Source organism: Balaenoptera acutorostrata, chromosome 7 (assembly GCF_949987535.1).
Source record: "Balaenoptera acutorostrata chromosome 7, mBalAcu1.1, whole genome shotgun sequence".
NCBI lineage: Eukaryota > Metazoa > Chordata > Mammalia > Artiodactyla > Balaenopteridae > Balaenoptera > Balaenoptera acutorostrata.
Window position 1 is genome coordinate 74,853,610 of NC_080070.1, and position 21,731 is coordinate 74,875,340.

General features: G+C 37.7%; 1 protein-coding gene across 1 annotated transcript in view; it reads right to left on the minus strand.

Annotated features, from left to right (window-relative positions):
• Positions 1-21,731, minus strand: part of MACC1 (MET transcriptional regulator MACC1) — a 265,107-nt gene that overhangs the window by 56,909 nt on the left and 186,467 nt on the right. Inside the window, 1 exon segment of the mRNA XM_007183917.2 lies at positions 7,668-7,707. The gene's annotated coding sequence lies outside the window, so the exon portion shown is untranslated.

Below are 21,731 nucleotides of genomic sequence, written 5' to 3' on the forward strand. Positions count from 1 at the left end.
AATTTAACATCCTTGATCGCTGCAGCTGTGGTAATAGTAGCCAAAGACTAGAAATTATATAAAAATCATCAATAATAGACCAATAAAAATCTTTGGCTTACCCGTAACCATTGTTGTAAAAAAATAATGTGGTCTCTTCATATGCAATGATACGGGTCAATCACTGAAATACATTAAATAAAAAAAGGAAGGGCACTAGACATTCCATGTTTAGAATATTTCTTACTGGAAAGAGTCAGAAGAAACTGAAAGCTGTCATACTGTACTTCCGAGGAGAGGATTTGCAGACCAAAAATCTGAAACCTGGAGTTTCAGCTTACTTTACATTCTGTATGATTTTATATTATTTGAATTTTTTATTGTGGTAAAACTTACTGTACATTTTTTCTTTAATATCTTTGTAAATATATTTGGATACATATTAAGGCCTCTATTCATTGTTTAATTTTTTAAACATTATTTTCAAGTCTTTCTATTTGGCACAAAGTCTCCAACATCTTTTATTTCAGCCCTGACATCCTGACACGGTTGTGTGTCTATATCCAAGTGAAATGCCCTTCCCAAGTAATTGACCAGGCCATTTATAACATTTGGAAACTTGAATGAAACACCACAGACAGTATAAATGAGTCTATAAATAGGTGAGCTATAACAAATATGCTTTCTTTTTCTTCCCATGAGAATACAGAAAAATAGGCTGGATTACAGGCATAACATAAAAATACATTCATACTGTAAGTTTGTAATCTACATGTAAATACTGAGGAATTAACCTTTACAACTGGAAAATGATGTTTAATTCTTGATATTCAAAAACAAGTAATATTTTACTGAATATTCAGTTTATTAAAATCATCCAAAAAAGAGAATGGTCTAGTAAGCAGAGACTGTTCACTCTGCTTGAGACTTGCTATTTTTCAAGTAGCAAAGGATAAAGAGGCTCCTCTTAGCACCCTAGTCTGAGGGTCTAGAATTATATTTATGCTATAGGTATCACGGAGAAAGTTTCAGAAAAAAAAGTTTGATATATGAAGTGATATGTAAATTAACAAAATTTATTTTCTTTTGAATGGCAAAAAGTGGAAAGGGAAACCCACCTAAAGTTTTATTCTGATAAATTTTCATGAGGTCAAACTGGCTAGTTTCTAGTAATGTTAAGTTTTGTCATAAAATATTTCCTGTAACTTCAGTCAGGACGAGAAATTGAAAGCTATGATATAGAATTAAACAAAGGTAAGTATTTAGCTCCATACAAAAGAAAAAAGAAATTAAGAAGGAAAAAAAATCTAGAGGACAACATATACCACAGTATAAAATGTTATTTTATAAAAGACTAAACTCCGTTGTAAAATTTCTTCAAGCAGTTTCCTTTATCCCCAAAACCATTTAAAGAATCTCCCACCACGGTCCCCCTCTTCTCACCACTCTCTCCAGCCTGGGTTAGGCTTCTCTATCTTGTGTAACCCCCTGTCTTATTTCTCACATAGTATTATCAATTTTATATACATACTTGTCACTCCCTCTATCCCTATATCCCTAGCACTAAGCAAAGCACAGGTAGAATTAATGTTTACTGAATAAATAAAAGAATAATGCCACTCATCTCACAGTGACTCACACTGATTCCTCACTGCCTTCAGAATAAAGTACACAATCCTTAGGCTGATATTTGAAAATACTCCATAATTAGAGGTAACCTATCTTTCCAATCTTATTCCCTTCATATTTTCCCCCCAATTCCCCAAATACTACATCATCAAGCACACCCATCTATGGGGAGAGATCGTGTCTTTCTTGTTGACTGCTGTGTCCCACAATTTAGCTCACAGTGCCTCACATATAACAGATATTCAGAAATTATTTGTTGAGTTAATGACTGGATAAAGAAACTTTACCAAACCTATCTTGTACTTTCCACTTCCTTATATTTTCTAAACAGCTACTCCCTTTATTTTTGCTGCTTTAACTTCCTTTCTCTCATCTCCAAGGCTCAGTAAAGTTTGATCACCTATGAGAATCATTTCCAATTTTCCTAGGCAAAATTAAATTCTCCCCAATACAAATAAACACTTATGCTCTTTTGATGTTATTTAAATATTAACTAGATTTTAAACTTTTGGAAGTTAAGGACTATGATACTTTGATGTCTCTTTTCCCAGTCTGTTCCCACCTACCCTTTATGACTTGTTTTAGCTGAAATTGACTGATTAGATATGAATTCCATCATCTATACTTACTGTTGACATGCTATTTCTGTGAATCAGTTTCTTCATCTCTAAAACTGGCATAATCTCATTATCTTACACCAAAATTAATTAAATAAGATATTTTAATTAAAGGGCTTAGGACAGTACTTGGTACATGGTAAGCATTCAATTGGTGTTAACAGGTGTTATCAATACCATTATCACTATTATTATTAATACAAAAGTAATGTCTGTTAAATGGAAAAGTTACTCAATCTCTCGCACCATAGGTTGAGAAACAAGGAAGTTGATTTGAGATCAAATTTTGCACTATATTTTACAGATTACAGTGCTACAAACATATCTGAGTCTGCAAGATGCCACAAGTGTCTGGTTTTCAGTTACATCTGGAAAGATTATTTCATTAGAACATTTAAGATAAACAAGTGTCTTGAGATTAGGGAGAAACAGGAACTCCCATCCATTTTGTCTATGAATAAAATATGGCATAAATATTTTAGAAGACAATTTTTCAGTATCTCATAAATTTGAAGATACATATGCCTATGGCTCAGCAAATCTATGAAATATTCACTAGAATAATTCTTACATTTGTATACAAGTGGCATGTATAAGAATACTATTTATAATGCTACTTATAAATAATATAAGTAGCATTATACCATACAGCTATGAAAACTAATAAGTTGTGCTACAGTAATCAACATGGATTAATCTCAGAAGTACAAGGTTGAAAGAAAAGAGCAAGTTGCAGATGAACACTAACTCTAATGTTTATATAACATTTTTAAACATTAAAACAAGGTTACATAGTATTTATGGATATGTTCACATAGCAGTGGAAAGAATAAAATATAAAAATAAAAGCAGAAAAAAGAATAAAAGCATACAGTGGAGAGAAAATCTACAAAGACAGGAAGGTAGTGACTGCTGAGGTGGGAAAGGGAGAAACAGAATCAGGTAGAGCACTTCATTTTTTAAAATTTCTAAAATTTTATGTGTTAAGCTGGAAGGTGAGTGTGCAAGTCTTTGTGATATCTATCTTTAAATAGAAATCTACTATGTATTGTATTTTTTAGGAAAACTTCCAAATTAAGTGCTCTTCCCAATGGAAATAGAAGACACACAAAACTCCCCTCTACCATTCCTGGAAAGTAAAACCTAGTGGCCATTCTCCTGGCTAGAGATGAAGATGTTTTTGTTTATTCCCAGGGAGGACCCTACAAAGAAGTGTCATCTCTGAGCAAGGTGGCAGCTATAGTAATCAAGAGAGAACACCCAGGACAAAATAAAATATCGAAAGCGAACAGTCAACTCTTCCTTCCCCTTCCATCCCTAGATAGTTGGAGATTCTCTTTCTTCAGCATTCCTCTATGAGTGAGGCAGGAGGAAGAACAGAACTAAGTTTCATTTTACTGAGGGAGGTGCTTGCTTGCTGTCTCTATTTCTCTGGCCAACTCTGAGGGCTCTCCAGAATTCCAATTCCACGTGATTAGCAACGCAGTTTCCCTTTCCACTGGAAGGTCAACTCAGCTCAATTTCAAATTGCCTGAAGTACAAAGGATCATTCCCCCCCACACACAAGAACTAGCTCTCTCTCTTCTACCTCAGTGTTACTGATATTCTCTCAGGCCACCAAGCTTAAAAACTCAAAAGCATCTTGTCTGTCATCATTTATTATTATTATTATTATTTTTTATTTATTTATTTATTTTATTTTTGGCTGTGCTGGGTCTTCGGTTCGTGCGAGGGCTTTCTCTAGCTGCGGCAAGTGGGGGCCACTCTTCATCGCGGCGCGGGGACCGCTCTTCATCGCGGTGCGCGGGCCTTTCACTATCGCGGCCCCTCCCGTTGCGGGGCACAGGCTCCAGACGCGCAGGCTCAGTAGTCGTGGCTCACGGGCTTAGTTGCTCCGCGGCATGTGGGATCTTCCCAGACCAGGGCTCGAACCCGTGTCCCCTGCATTGGCAGGCAGATTCTCAACCACTGCGCCACCAGGGAAGCCCTCACTTCCTGATTTTTTTGTACGTGGCATTGCCTGTACTTCAGTGTTTCACAAACTTCAGGCATTCTGGTACCTCTTCATGATTTTTCCATTACCAAGTACCATCTGAACTATTTTTTAATATTTTCTTTAAATCCACTCTCATTTTAGTTCAGATAAGTCTTTTAAAAGCACATTTCTATCAGTACCATAAGTGAAAAAAAGCAGTATCTATTGGAATAAATAGGCAATAGCTATAAAAATAAATGTTATCCTAAAAGTTATTAAGTTATAACTAAATGTTTTTTGCCTGCTAAAATCATTGAACCTGTTACTTACTCTATTGTTGTTATAAAGGAGGATTAAACAAGTGTTAAAAGAATTTTAAAGTCATATCTACAACAATAAAACTTTGTCCTTGAAGAATTGAAAGTAATTTTTAAAATATAGTAACTTTCTCACTGTGTAACCCAATGTTGTTGACTGCCCAGTCCACATATTGCCTAGAATCATATTATCCATACAAAGTGTGGGAAATGCTGCTGTAGATGAGATATTTTCTTCAACTTTTTCTGATGATTTCAACTCTGTACATCCTTCCAGGTCTGGCTAAAAATAAAGCTCTACCACTTCCCAGAGTACCCACTTGGTATTCAGTACACTATGACCTCTCCTTCCTCTGGCATTCTGGGTATGCGTTTCTTCCAAGTTTTGGGAAGTCACTCCACTTTGCTTTTGACTGACTCACATACAAGTTTTCAAATTTATTTTTTTCAGGTCTCCAATGATTACAGTTCAAGCAAAAATTTATGGAAACTTCTTTAATCTCATGATACTGGGCATCATATACTCTAAGCAGTAGGAATTAACCAACAGTGAGGCCAGGAATGACTTGAGTGATTGATGAATTAGCACTTTCTCCCTTTAGCTATTTATGAGTACATATCTCCTCTAGTAGACAAGGATCCCCTCAAGGGCTATGCCTCAGTCACTCTTTAACCCCAAAGCCCAACCCAGTGGGAGGACATTGTAGGATTGCTAGAAGTAATTGTTAAGTGAATAAATGACACTTCCTAGAGAGAGTAGACTATAGATGGCATTCAACAGCAAAAACAATGCTGACCTTTTAGATAGTATACTATATTTATCAACTGCTTCTGTAGCTTTCCTTCTCCTTTGTTTTCATTCTAATGCTACCCTGGACTTCCTGACACAGTTCCTGAGAGGGTTTACATTTAAATGGTATATCACACGCAAAACTTTGCACACTTGTCACAAATACTAGTTGCTATCACCAAATATCACAGGGGACACAGTTTTAATAGACAGCTAGGCATTTGTGTGGTCTTTCAAGAAAAGATTTTCCAAAAATTCAACAATGACATGCTTTCAAGTTTAAAATCAATTTAATTCCAAATTGTCTTTTGTCCTCCAAATTAGCTAATGTATTTTAAGATAGGATAGTGTTTAACAGATCCTGTCTTAATAGTCTTTATTATCTCTAAGACAGACACATAAAATTATCTGTTTATAAATTAGCTCCAGGGAAGGTGAGAACACCAAAATAAATAATACATTTAAGCTGTATCTAAAGTTTTCAAGTAAGTTATAACCAAATTATGACTTCACAATTCCTATATTCTGTATGGTAACTATGAAATCATATTAAAAATCACTATTATGAATTAGAGATAATCACATAATTAAGTCATGGAGGGTATGCAAGGATCTCCACAAAAGTGGAGATAACTTTAAGGATATACCAAAAGTTGGACTTCCCTGGTGGCTCAGTGGTTAAGAATCCACCCACCAATGCAGGGGACATGGGTTTGAGCCCTGGTCTGGGAAGATTCCACATGCCACGGAGTAATTGAGTCCGTGTGCCACAACTACTGAGCCTGCGTTCTAGAGCCCATGAGCCACAACTCCTGAAGCCTGCGTGCCACAACTACTGAAGCCCGTGTGCCACAGCTACTGAAGCCCGCATGCCTAGAGCCCGTGCTCCGCAACAAGAGAAGCCACCGCAATGGGAAGCCCGCACACCACAAAGAAGAGTAGCCCCTGCAAGCCACAAATAGAGAAAGCATGCGCACAGCAAGGAAGACCCAATGCAGCCAAAAAAATCAATCAATAAATAAGTTTATAAAAGAAAAGAATATACCAAAAATGCATTATCCTCTCCACTAATTATTATGTAAGAACCAGATACTAATATAGGTGACCCAATATCGATCCTAAAATTAGACCCACTGAAAATGGAATTAGACGTCTTTTAAGGAGTCAGAGACACCTTAATAAATGTGAGGCACCAGAATTTTCACTACATGTTCTTTGATCTGTTTTTTTAATTGTGGTAAAAACACATAATGTAAAATTTACCATCTTAACCATTTGTAAATGTACGGTAGTAAGTATATTTACATTGTTGTACAACCAATCTTTAGAACATTTTCAAATTGCAAAACTGAAACTCTTTACCCACTAAACATTTCCTATTTCCCCCTTTTCCCAGCCCCTGGCAACCACCATTCTACTTTCTGTTTCTATGAATTTGACTACTCTTAATACCTCATATAAGGGGAATCCTACAACAAATTATCTCTTTAATCTGTTTTTGAAGCTTAATTGAAACTTAATCAGGAAGAAGCCAAGTTCATCCTCCAGCAGCTATTGTCTAAGCATCTATTTAGTACTATGCATTATGCTAATTTCATTCTACTAATCCAGTGAAGTAGGTTTTATATCCACTTTATAAGTGTAGAAACAGGGGCTTGACAAGGTGAACTATTTTGCCCAAGTCCACACGTCTAATAAGAAGTGGAGCCACTGAATCCAACTTTATCTGACTTCAATGCCCACACTCTTTTCAACACACCTGCTGCCTTTTGAAATATTTAAAAATTTCAGAGGATTTCAACCGTCTACATATTTGAAGCAAGTCAAAGTGGGGTTCTGTTGTTGTTTACATTTGACTTAGAATATTTCATGTCTTACTCTCCTTTTTATACATCATTTCATTCTATGCCATCTCTCAAGGTATTAGTCTATACTATGTGTTAAAATTTATTCTAAACCATGTCCCACAAACCCACAGGATATCAATTACCTTCCCTTTTTCCTTCCCAAGGAGGGCTTGGGAAGGGAGAAACATTTAGTTTGGTCAATTGTTCTGGAAATGACACAATTTCCTATTTGTACCATATATCAACAGTGAAAAGGATATTAATTTTTAAAAACAACACTTACAGTTTGAACCCCAGTCTCTTCAGCTCAGGAACATTATTTGGTAGAAAGAATCGAAGTCATTCTACCAAAACCAAGGACTCTGCAAACGTGCCTTGCTCTGAATGTGGCGCCTGAACTACTGCTTACCGAGCCACCTGGGACTAGGAGTCCTCCTGGTGTGGCTCCCGGCTGCCTAACCGGAAACCCTAAAAGGCAGAAGAACTACAATACCCACAATTCAAATTCCTCACCTGAAACCAGGAGAAGAGGGTGGATGGCTGCAGTTTCACCCTAGGAAGATGGAAAAGCAAAGCAAAAAGTAAACATGTATGTATCAGGTGCGTTTATCTAAGAACAATTTGTAAATATGAAACTATTTTTATAAAAGGAAACAAAAAAGGTTTGATGTTTGCCAAGGAGTAAGAAGGCGCCCTCAGTGTTGCCAAGAACTAAAAAATCTTTATGCAAACAGATTCTCATGCAGCCGTGGAACCTGTACCACCAGTTTCTTTCAGTGATTCAGAGCTGAGGATGCCTCACTACCTGGTGGAACAGGTGAATGAGGACTTCCCAGGTGAGGCCTGAAAGCCTCTAGTTCCTCCTGCATCAGCATTGGGATTGTCATTCACAGGTGTTAAGGATATAATGGAGACATTTTACCCTTCATTTTCCAAACGGCCTGGATTTCTTTAAATATGCTTTTTAAAATGTGAGCAAGATGAAACTTTTGTTGATATTTTCTCCCATTTTCCTTTCCATTCCCTGATTTTGTGTTTTCCTTCTGTACATTCCAGCATTACTTCTGACTGCTCAAAATTCAAGAACAAAAAAATTGGAAGGAAAAATAGAAAAAAGAAATTTTAAAACGGGTAAAATTAAAGGTGCTATTGTTTCGCTTCTTTGCAACATTGGGAACAGAAAGTGTTAAATACAAACAAAAACTAAGAAATGTGTATTCTCCATTTGTTCATACAGCATCTATCTGTTTTATTTCTCATTAGAAACAACCCATAAAATGGATATAGACAAGTCCTGGTCTGAACCCAAGAACGTACTGTAAGGATTCAGCTAAAGTAAGCAGATGGCAGAATGGTGACAAAAGAGAAATTTCTTTTCCATTTTCTGCACTTTCTCTCCCTCCTCCCTAAATGCTGCCCCCCCTAAGGAACATGGGCTTCATGTGGCCCAACCTACTTGATCTACCCAGAGCTCTTTTGAAGTTCCCCCTTGGGTCATTCCACAATTGAAACTGAGTCATTCTATTTTTCTTTGTCACAGGTACCACAGTGTCCTGGCCAGAACCTAACCTGCCCTTATGTCATTTATATTACTTCCAAAACAAACCGCTTGCCATTTCCCTAAACCCTATAGATTTTGTTCTCCATGCTGTTTCTTCTCTCTGAAATATTATTTGCCCACCTTTAAAAGTTCATATCCTTCCTTTCTTTCAAAGCCCAATGAAAAAACATTCTTCTCCAAGAAGCCCTCCCCGGTCTGCCCTAATCTGAATTATTCTCTCTCTCCTAACAAATTCCATATATTATCTAGTCCTCTCATAACAGAATTTATACTTTGTTTCATTGGTGTGTGTGTGTGTGTGTGTGTGTGTGTTTGTGTGTGTACATGGTTTAACCTTCTAATGTGAAGGCAAGACCTTATTTTATTCCCACTCACTAACTCAGTAATTTACATGTAAATGTTTCTGATAAACAACCAATAAATGAAATAACTGAGATATTAACTCTAAACTGGATGTTAATACTATCTTCATGTCTCCCAGAAATATTTGCATTTAAAGAACTCTCTAAATACCTAGAAAGAATACTGTTATCAGAATGCTCCTGTGGTCTAGTCTGGTGTAGCTTCCACAACCTTTATTTGCAGAATGGTAAGGTACTAAGTCTATCAATTTAACCCCTGTCAATACCTGAAATGAATGCTTTCCTAGATCAGAACTAATTGTTTTACCAGCTCTGCCTCATGCTGCGCACTTGGCTTGCTAACAGCTTCCCAAGGACTGGCCCCAGTCCTATGACTGCATCTTGGAGACCTGGTCCTGCCGCCATCTACAATTTTTGATCATCATCTCCAGCACTTCTTGCTCCCTTCCCCTACAATCTAATCTCCTGTTTCTGAAGTGAAACTCTGACCTTTAGACTTCTTTGCATAATTCTTAATCACTGATCTCTCCCACCCAGGAAGGGAATTCTCTCAGTAGTTGTTAGTTCCTCACATGTCTGCTTCTATGGGATTCTCCCAGTCCTCACACACTCTGCTATGTCATCTAGCTGTCAGCCACTGTGGAGGAAGTGAACCTTCTAGATACTGCTGACACACAATGAGATTTCTGTGGATCATCAGACGCAAAGGCAGGCTAATGAAGGTGACTGTTGTCAGGGAAGTCTTCCCAACTCTCCTCTAACATATCATAAGGACAGCTAGCCCCTTATCCTGCCTGTGTGTATACAATCTAAGCTATCTAACATTGGGCAGGGAGTTCATCCTCCACACACAGTTCAGGGTTGCTTCCTTAAGAAAGTCTTTTCTGACCCCTCTAACCCATCCTTAACCCCTTACATGTTTCTTGTACTGATTTACACAAATGTCTGACTGGGTTGATATTCTGTTCACGCTAAACCAAGATGTTTTCATATCTCCCCTGAAATCATGATCACTTGCAGCCATGAGATTTATTGTACATAAAAAATGAGTAGAACATGGACATCCGTTATTTCCTGACAGATAGCAAAAGGGTATGGAAAGCCAGCCCTTCCTACCCCAGTGTGTGGGAAGAAGAAACCCACAGGGTGAGTGGAAGTCTAAGGGGGCTTCAGTTGAAACACACTAGTAGGTACTGAAAAGTGAAATATATCAGGTGCAGGGCCTCCATGTTCAATCACACAACTGACACCATTGTATTATTTGCCCAGTTAGGAGAGCTAATCAGGGACTAACTATTTTCACATTCTTCATGTGGGAATGTGAAGGTGTCAAGGGGGCAAGTGGACCTGCAGATGCTAGGGATTTGGACAAAGAGGCGATATTATGCTTTTGTGACTCGAGAAAAATTACATCAATGGATGTAATGCTTGTACAACATCCCCAAAAGACCTTTTGGTCAAGCACCAGAGTGAAAGCAAACTCCTCCATAGCAGGTGACTAGCTAGGACCCAGATAGCATCACATGGCTTCAGACTCCCTTCTTTTCCCCATACCATAATATTATGTCTGTCCTCCTACGTACACTTAGGTACCATCTTAAAAACTGCAGAAGGAGGAGGAGAAACTGAAAGACAGAATAAAAAGAGAGTCACCCAAAAGATTATTTAAGCTAAAAGAGACTGTGATGTACTAAACTGTGAGTTTAAAATCTACTGTGTTCCATCCATACTCTAATGGTGACAACCAACATGGAAGCTAAAATGCCAGGGACTCACTGTCCCAGCCAGCCCGGTAGATACGGGAGAAGCAAAGCACTTAGAGTGGCTAATCAGATACAGTTATCTGGGACCTGGAATTAGGAACTGGTGACACAAAGCAGCAGAGACAGAGGAGAATCCACTCTTGAAGTGAACAGAGGCAGCTGTGCAAACAATGTCTTGCTTTGGATGTGTCTGCTGGAGCTGTGGAGAGTAGAGCCGAGGACTCTTGGTAATGGTCCGGCAAACTGTGGTTTCTAGGACTTAGCAGAAACAACTAATTTATCCAGCAGCATTATCGTGGCTGCTCCTTTGGCTTCACAAGCCATGTGCCTGATTCTCTAGCCCTCTCAGCAATTGTGGGACTGGAGTTTGGTGTGTTGCTCTTCAATTTAGATCAGCCAAAGTCATTTGCTAATACTTGGAACTAAGAACACTGACTGATATATACATCTAATGCAGTTCTTACCTCACTGTAACAGATATCACCTCTGCCTACCCCACTTTATTTAGACTCCATCCGATCAAGGACTGGATCTTATTTAATCCCTAAATATCCAAAAGCTCCACAGTGCCTGGCAATGGTACATATTTGTTGACCTAAATTGAACTGACCAGTAAAATGAGGAAGGCTTGCTTAAAGTTCTTCTAACTTAAAATTTTTCTGACCACATGGAAGCTGTCAATTGCTCATTAATGCAGAGGTAATTTTTTTCTCCTAATGCTACATCTGATTTACAATTTAGACCTTACTCCCTCTCTTTATCTGGTAGGGAGCAGAGCTGGTGACTCCCTGCACCCACAGGGGGAAATCGAACACAAAAAGTGGTTTGAATATGTCCAGGGTGTTGCTTAATAATTAAAAGGGGACTTTCTTGGTATCCTTTAATGACCTATGTTAAATGTCACTCATGTTTGGTCTCTATAGTACAAATATACCAGAAAGACTGATAGGAAGCCGCCATATTCCCCACATGATCAGATTTTTCCCCATGTGAGGCTATCTTGGAAAGAGAAAGGCCACATTTGCAAGCTTATAAGAAAGTTCCCCCTGGAGTTTTTTCTCTGTCCTGTTTCAGTATGCATTCATTCTTAGACCCCTGGGCTGCCTGTGACATCTGTTTTCTGGGTCGCTTTGTCCCTGAGTCATGATCATACTGTAACTTTCTAAAAACAGTTAATACTGTGCCATTTACCAGTTAATTTCGGTGAGTATCTCAAGTCAGAGTGTTAATTCATCTGTTAATTTAGGTTAGATTGATCCTAAATTCCCTAGATTAAGAAAGTGAGCCAAGTTGTTCTTACAATTTCATATTTTCCTTCATTAGATCTTTTTCGTTCCTTACTCAACCATAAGATGAATCATCCATAAATTGACCCCCGCCAAGATGTAGTTTAGAATTTCATTGCTGTTTTCTTTCACTTGCTGCTTTCAGAATAGCACATAAGGGAATATGTGCCAACTCGCCTGTTCATAAGATGTTTCCATGCTGCCCTTTTGCTACTAATCAACAACAAAGAACCCTCTGTTTAGTTTTTGCTGGAATGTCTATGGATTACTTGCCTCAGAACAGTAACCTAAAGAGTTGTCCATTTGTTGACTCCTCTGTATTTTTATTGGTACAATTGCCATTTTCATACCAAGATCACTCTGGAAAAATCTTCAGCTATCTTTACATCAACTTCCCTGGAACTTACATGATTTTCCAGAAAATTTCCAAGGTATATATTTGTCATTAAGTCCTAGAAAAGTGTAGAATTTTGGGTCCCTTGATTAAAATAGTGATTTTTTCATTCCATTAACAGATGTCTTTATGTGTATGTGTGCGTGTGTGTGTGTGTGTCTGTGTGTGTGTACAAGCATACAGATTACCTCACCCACTTTAGGGGAAAAGAAGAGTTTACTCTGAGTCCCTGATATACCAGAATGTAAGTAATTTGAGAGTAAAATATCAACTTTTAATTGTATTCTATAAAGTTCACAATCTATAAGCCAAGACAAAGGGGAATGGCAAATATTCCTAATTCATCTGCCAATATAGTTTAGATAACATGCTTCACTATACATATATATGTTTCTTGAACATTTTAAAATTTTTGCACAAGAAGACACAAATATTTTTTAATGTTAACATCCATTCAGAGACTGCTATGTGCTGTGGACACCATTACTGGAATTTTTCAGGAGTAATTTTTCTGTCAATTTGAATCTCTATAAGAAAGTAGCAGTATTTATCCTGCCTCTTATTTTGTACATTCCTGATACATTTTCAATCACAGCAAGCTCTATTCTCTAACTTGAGATTAAGAGAGTGAACTCCTTAAAGACAGATAGGTTTACCTACAAAATACAAAATCCCGGTGTTCTCTTGCATAGAAGAAAAGGAGTTCCTTATGTCACCCATCCACTACCCTGTAAGGATCCCCTTTGGGATGTCAGAAGCTATATAAGTTGGCTGCTTTTATTTCCACACATTCTCCTGGTACTGACAAATTCATTCTGAGTGTATTCATTTTCAATTGCTGCTGTAACAAAGTACCCACAAATGTAGTGGCTTAAACCACAAAAATTTATTATATACAGTTCTGGAAGTCAAGAAGCTGACATGGGTCTCACTGGGCTAAAACCAAGGTATCAGTAGAAGCACATGCCTTTTGGGACACTCTGGGGAGAGTCCTGCCTTTTTCAACTTTTAGAGGCCATCCACATTCCTTACCTCAGATCCCCTTCCTCCATCTTCAAAGTCAGCAACAGCAGGTGGAATCCTCTGAAGTCACATCTTTCTGATCCTGTCATCACATCTCGCCCTTCAATCCCTGCCACCGCCTGCCTCTCTCCCTGTCTCACTCACACACACACAATAGCTGGGAAGGCCTCTCCACAAAGGACTATTGATTACACTGGGACCACCTAGGCAACCCAGGATAATATACCCCCATCTCAAAGTAAAGGCCCTTAACCACATATGCACAGCCCTCTTTACCATGTCAGGTAACATATTCACAAATTCCAGTAATTAGGGTGTGAACATCTTGGAGAGGCCATTATTCTGGCTTCCACACCATATAACCCCCTGAGGAAATTCTCTATGTAGTATTGGAGGGATAGAATTAGGTCCTGTACAAGCTTCCCATTGGAGTTGAGACAAAATCTTTTTATTTGCACACAGATCCAGTGTTAGGAGAAGATGTGTGATTGAAGAGGCATATAAAAAGGCCCTGGTTTTCCCAAACATCACCTGCTTCTGCATTGTCACCCACTATTTCATTACAAGAGACCCATGATTCAGTTTTAAAAGTGGTTTGCTCTCAAGAGTGATTAAATTACGTTAACTAAATATGACCATACTAAAATGAAAATACACCCTAGAGGGGTTCTCATTGCAAAGATTCATCAACAAACATTTTAGTAGTGGTTAGTTTATGAAATGGGCAGAGTGGAGGAAGGATAAGGGCAGCACTAGAGTAGGAGTTGGCCTGTATCAGAGAGACCATATGAAGTACCTCTCACACCCACATGAAAAAGGAGTGCCCCTCCCTTCTCATGAAAGAACATAGCCACAGATATAATTTTTCATTTCTTGTAACATATGACTCTACTGCCGTGGCTGACCACAGATGATTGACCCCAGATTGGATTAAAAATTGATGTCCAAACAAAAGTTGGCCATATGCAACCTAGACCAGGTTTTTTCATACTATGTGTTTGACCTGTTTGTGGGCCATGAATAAACTCATCAACATTTTTAACTGAAATAGAATAAATGGAGATGGAACAGAACAGAATGGATGGAATGGAATGAATAAAATAAGATAGACTACACTAGAATATAATGTATCAGAGTACATTGAAAGGGTCGGTTCTGTTTCATGAAGTATTCATTTCAGTGTGTATGTGAATGTGTGTATGCGTGTTTGTTGTCTGTGTTTATGTTCAAGTGTTAGGTCAAATGGAAAATGTTTTCCTTTATGTGGGCAAATTTGAAAGCTACAGAGTTAAATAGTGGTCTTATGAGGTGTTCTGACATGAGAGCTATGCCCTATCAGGTTTTTTAAACATATATATTGAGTAGTAAATAACTAACAAATCAAGTCATCTCTCTTATGGTATGAAAATGAAAAACTTCAAATAGGGTTACAGGCTCTGGAGTGTTGCAAAACCAAGATAAACACCTTGACAAGATGGAAAATAGAAACCACAAGTTATTAGTCAAAAGCTTGAGTAATATGCAGAGACCGTGGGAGTAAGAGAGCAGCAGGGTGGAGGGCTGGTGATTGGCAGTGACAGTAGAAACAGACAGAGAAAGAAGCAGAGTAAGATAAAGGCAGGAATGGCAGAATCCGAGTTCAGAAGTATTAGCCATTCATAAGGGCAAGGCAAGCTGTTAGTCATCCTCACATTCAACAAATACTTACTGAGTGCTTACTATGCACCATGGACTATTCTAAGACCTGGTGATACTGATAAGGTCTACTGAGAGAAGAAAATAAACACAAATCCATGCCTTCACAGACCCTACATTCTAGTGGATATGTACTAAGAGTTACATCTTAAACCATGTTTGAGTTCTTCCTGATTGTACAAATGTCACAGTGACTTCCTGTGCTTCTTCACTTTATTCTCTATCCTTTCAGCACACCCTCTTCATTGTATTTTTTGCAACATGAAAGAGCTTAATTGATATGGCCTGAATTAAAAGTTAATTACTTAGAGTTTTGCTTAGGACTGGTTCTAAATGTACACAAGTCTCATTCCAAAGGGGTGAGGTAAGAGCTGTCTCTTCTTGGGGGTGGGGTGGTGGGGTGGTGGTGTGATGAATTGGGAGATTGAGATTGACATATACACACTAATATGTATAAAATAGATAACTAATAAGAACCTGCTGTATAAAAAATAAATAAAATAAAATTCAAAAAAAAAAAAGAGCTGTCTCTTCTTGCAGATAACATTGGGACCAGAAAAGAATGAGGTAAATTAAATATAAAGGTTTCATCATTGTTTCTTGTTTACTCATTACAGAATTATTTATGTATTTATTCATTCATTCATTCATTCATTTTTGTTCCAATAAATGATTCTTTTTGTAAAGAGCCAAGAATTACTTGTTAGTCAAAATTTGCCTAACTCTGTTAGTAGTTTCAAGGCACTTCCCTCCTACCTTTTCAAGAAATTTTCAACGTCAATCACCTCTTATTTTCTTTTGTATTTTCTTTCATATTCTACCTCTTTCTCTCATCAGAATCCTTCCTATCCATATATCTCTCAAATCTCCCCCATTTTATAAAAACAACAAATTTTTACATCTCTCTCAAGGACCCATGATAACCTTTCCTTCCCATCACTGATATGCTTTCAACAATCTCTCTGTATAAACTTACTGTCAATTTCCTTATCTTCTCAGTCCTCAACCCTTTGTAATCTGACTTCTGCTTCCATTAAGCTCCGCTTATGGCCATTTATCTAAATCCAATGGATTTTTTTAACTCTTCAAGTTTCTTGATCTTTCAGCAGATTTTAAAACTCATATCATTCAGAATGGTCTATGTGATGCTGCAGTGAAAAAACAACTCTAATCCCTCAGGCTCACCATAACAAAGATCTCTTTCTTGCTCACTCTGCCTGTCCATTGAGGGTTAGCTGGAGGGCTTTGCTCAACTGAATTACTCAGGGACTTAGACCCTCAGGGCAGTCTCTAATTTGAACACTGCCTGTTGTCCTGGTAGAGGGAGACCTCTGGTGAACTTCATACAGGCAATTATAGACTGTGCTCAGAATCAACACACATTCTTTTTGCTCACAACTCTTCAGCCAAAGCTAAATGCATAGCCACACCCACCCACAGTTGAGCCAGGAAGGAGAGCCATCTACCATGTGCCCGTAGACAGAGAGCTGGAAAAATTTGATGAGTTGGATACAATTCCTACAGTGAGGTTCACTGATCCCTCCTTGCAACTTACTCTCCCTTGGCATCTGACAGACTGAACTCTTTTGACGGTTTTCCTTCCTCTCTAGCTGCTCTTTTTCTGTCTCTGCAGACTCATTCTCCTCTACTCAGCTTGTCCTAGCAGCTTATCTCTTTCCCCAGGCAATCTCATCTTTGCCACTGTTTTTATTACCTTCTATACATTAACGGTTTTAAATTTATATCAGTGTTCCCCTCTGAGCCCTAAACCCAGATATCCAGCTCTTCATTCTTCTTCATTTCTACCCATACATTTCAATCCAAAACAAAAGCATAAATTTGCCCCCAAATGGTTTCTTTGCCTGTGTTTCCTACCTCAGGAAGCGGCACCATGAGCAGTCCAATTTTGAAGGCCAAAATCCCAAGACAGATCCCCTGTTTCATTCGCTCCATATCTAATTCATCAGCAGCCCTTCTCAGGTGTACCTCCTAAAGGTAATTCATCCCATATACCTCTTTCCATGTTCATTGTCACTACCCTACTCCAACCTACCTACTTCCCTTGTCTAGAATACAATAGCCTAATTGGCCTCTTTTAATCCACCTTTGATGTTCTTCAATCCATTCTTCATATTGAAAATGGAATTGTTTTTCCAAAATGTAAATACAATGCTCCCACCTTAAAATTAGATAGCTTTCCCTTCCTCTCAGGGTAAAGCTAAAATCCCTATTTGGCCAGTAAGGCCCTCTCCATCGTCTCTTAAATCCCTTCCTATCTGTCCACTCTCACAATATATTACTCTTAATGATTTGCTCTGCTCCAAAGGAGATTTCTTTTAATTCCTAGATTTTCCAAGTTTTCTTCCATCAAACGGTCTTGCACATTTCCTCTAACTGGAATACTCTCCTCCCTCTTTCCCTTTAGATCTTGGCTATCCACAGGAAAGCCTTCCTTTGAACATTTATATAAAGTTTTAAATTCCATGACAATTTTTGTAAATAATTCTTGTCCATTGTTCAGATAACCTCCATGAGGCCAAGGCCTGTGTTTTTGTTTCTTCACCATTATTTTCCCAGCTGCTAGCATGGTGTCTGGGATATAGATGTTTGCTAAACATAGTTTGAATGTATAACTGAATGGCAAATTTTATATTCCTTTTGTATACTAGAATTTAGTGGAAACAAAATTTGTACCTTTGTTTAAAGTTGTTCCAAAAAAAGAAAGAGAGTGAGTTAGGTCCTTATCACTAGGGAAACTTATACAGAAATATTTTTTAGAACTGGATGGGGCTTTTGCTAAAATGTACTGGTTTACAAGATTATTAGTGATAACCTCATTAACAAAAGAAGCACAGTTGCCCATCTTTTCCCAATTATATCTCATGGACATTCTTCTAACATGATACTTAGGGTAGAGACTACACACATATCCAGATGGCATTGCTAAAAAAGAACAACTAACTGGAACACTGTTACAGTGATTTCCCCTCTTTTCATTTCAGAAGAAATTTATAAATTTCCAAAGCCAGAGTTTAAAGTCACGGATGCCATATTAAATAAATACAGGCCTACAGATTTCACTGAATTTCTGGGAAATGAAATTAGCCCCACACACAAGTGATTAAGGCAATGTGTCACCCTAAATTCCAAGCTGATAATTTTAGGTAGCTATCCTAAGTACTAATGTTGTCAGTAAGAAGGAAATCATTTATCTCAGTTTGGACAAACACTAACTCTTTTAAGTTACTAAGGTTCCTCTGGTGGAATTTTAAATGCTGTTCAACAAATATGTTTCGTCTCACCCAAAGGGTATAATTTGCATTTGAAATAAGTAAGGAACTTCTCAGTAATAGACTAGGCACCAGAAATTTTACATTTTTAAGATTCAAATCCATATTTAAAGTCCATGTGTAATCAATAGACATTTAAAAATGAGCATGATTAAAAGAATATCAGTATATGTAAGAAAAACGAATATCAAGTATGTTTGAGACTAAAATCAGAGGGCTATTATTTACATTAATTACTGTGTGCAATTAAATTATTCTGAACTTACCTTAGCACTTAGAGCATTAATTTCTTGGAGATACCTAATTAGTGAATTTTGGTGTTATTATAAGAACATTATCTGCTTCTATTATCTATACCTATAAAATAGATATTATCTAAATTTATAAAATAGATTTGCTCCTATTCCATTTATCTTTGTAGAAGAATAATAGTTTACTAATTACCTGGGAAAGGCCTGCTGAACAAGATTTTAATGATGCTTAAGTCATTCATGGGTATAATGAAAGTTATTCGAAAGACAGGAGGGTAGAGTCTAAAAAGAGATTCTTACCATCGAAGAGTTACTTAGAATTTTTCAAGTTCAAGACTACCTTTATTTTGAAAATTCATGCAACATTATATATTCATACAACACACAACAATGTATCAGGCACTACAACAAACTGAGAATCAAAAGATTTAAGGGAATCCTCTTAGTGGATGAACCAGGATGGACCCTGGGTCTCTGAGCTCTTTATTCAGTGTTCTTTCCACTTTACCAAGATGACATTTAAGATAAACATTCTTTCTGGAATCATCAATGTTCCAACGCTCTGGAAACCGTAATACTGCATATTTTTAAATAAATATCTTGTATAAGTGGTTGAAAGTAACCATTTCTTAAAAGGGAAAGAATGATTTTCAAAAAAGTATTTGAGGATCAAAAATACTTTAGGAAAATGCTTTAGGATTCCAAAGAAGAAATTAAACAGAGAAAAGTCCCTTTCGTATCCACTGATGAATAGATGAATGTAAAAGTTCTGAAATATGAAAGAGCTCTGGGATTCATTTAGATACATTTGCTTGTATTTCCAAAAGGTAAACCACATAATATAAAAGAATGTTTCTGGCCAATTTAACAGGCTTAGGAGGATAGTTTCTGGTGACACCACACAACTTCCTTTTATATTCATGCTGCTGATATTGATTTGCCTATCGGTCTCTCTCCTGGCCAACTTTTCCAACATCTTTGAGAATGTAAGAGTATCAGAGAAATATAGATTTGAAAGTGATTTCCAAAGAATCTTTCTACACATAATCTCTTTTTTGGAAGGTATAGGGGTGGCACTGGGGAGTTGACAGATTACTGCCTGCATACACGAAAAGTCTTGCTATTTTTTAACAATTAAAAACTGTAGAGAATATGACTATTGTCTCACACAAAAGTCAGAAACATCTATGCTAATTCTGTCATGAGATTGTTCCAGGAGAATGAAAATGAAGACCTTCCCTGATTAAAGAATGGCCCGTTGGGTGATGGAGTGATCCTTCTCTATAATCACTCTCCATCTTTCCTTTCCCAACTGAACACTGATCCCAGGGCTTTCACATTGCCCTAGAAAGGTAACTATCCTTATGTAAAACCAGAGAAATTAACACATCATTAGTAGCTAGTGGCTTCCTTTAACATTGTATTTCCATGCCCCTAAATGTCAAGGGGGCATGGAACTATTTTGAACATTGCTTCTTTGAGAAGCTGCATTCCATTTCAAAAAATTGACTCACGGGACTTCCCTGGTGGTCCAGTGGTTAAGACTTTGCATTCCCAATGCAGGCGGCCCGAGTTCGATCCCTGGTCAGGGAACTAGATCCCACATGCATGCTGCAACTAAGAGTTCACATGCTGCAACTAAGAGTTCACATGCTGCAACTAAGAAGTCTGCATGCTGCAACTAAAAGATCCCTCATGTCACAACTAAAGATCCCACGTGCCACAACCAAGACCTTGTACAGCCAAAATGAATGAATGAATGAATAAATAAACAAATAAATATTTTTAAAAAATTGATTCACGTATAGTTGATATGGATTTTTTAAGTGTACATGACTTAAGCCCTAGAATGATGTAAATAATAACAATGAAGTACGAGGGTGATTTGAGGGACTAAGGAGCATTTCCAACCATTCTTCAAAAGGTTGTGGGATTTTGCAATTCTGTTACACTAGATAAAACACTGACATGGGAATCTTAAAAACCTACATTCATGTCCAATCTCTTCCATTTACTATGTTATATGACTTTGATCCAAGACACTTAACCTGAGTCACATTTCCTCAGCTGGAAATGGGTGTAATTTCTGTTCCACCACATCTCAGGGTTGTGAGGCAGCATAGAGCAGTTGCATGACATGGACTTCAAAGTAAGACAAATGTTGGTTTGGATTTTACCTCTACCACTTACCCTGTTAGAAAATTTCTCTGAGACTCAGTTTCTTACCTTTCAGGATTTGGGGGAGGATTCAAAATAATATGTGCCTGATAAATTCTGGGCCAATGAATAATTGCAATGATCATAAGAGATGTGGAAGGTGCTTGGAAACTATGGAGTGTTGTCTAATATAAAGTATTATATTGTTAAACATATGAGTACGTATAGCCGTTATGCAATTTAGATCACAACTTGAAATCATAATGTATACGGAACTTGATGCTTGTCATCTGTCTTCCTGACTAGAATGATTGAATACAGGCCATGTCAAGTTAGGGGTTTTGTCTAACCTAATTATGACTTTATTCCCAGTCCCTGAAATAGTGTCTGGCACATAGCAGGCACTCAGTAATATACTAACACTAATGTAGCACCCATGTGTCAGGCATCTCATATTCATAGCAACCATGTGATCTAGATACTATTATTAACCACAAATTACAGATAAGAGAACTGTGGCACTGATCACTCTCATAGCCTCTTTCCCAAGGACCACCAGAACCCAAGGAAGCCACTGGAGCTACTGCCAAATCTAGGAATTAAAAATCACACTTCATAGGTTGTATTTTGGCTTCACGATGCTATGGGTTCACTCACCTTTGGATTTTTTATTTTCTCTACTCAGATAGCCTTGATAGTCTCTGCCCTCAAAGTCAGTTTATGACTAGAAGAGCTGTGAAACAGCTGTGTAGCCTTACAGAATACCAACCTTCTCAGTCCCAATTTCCTCAGTAA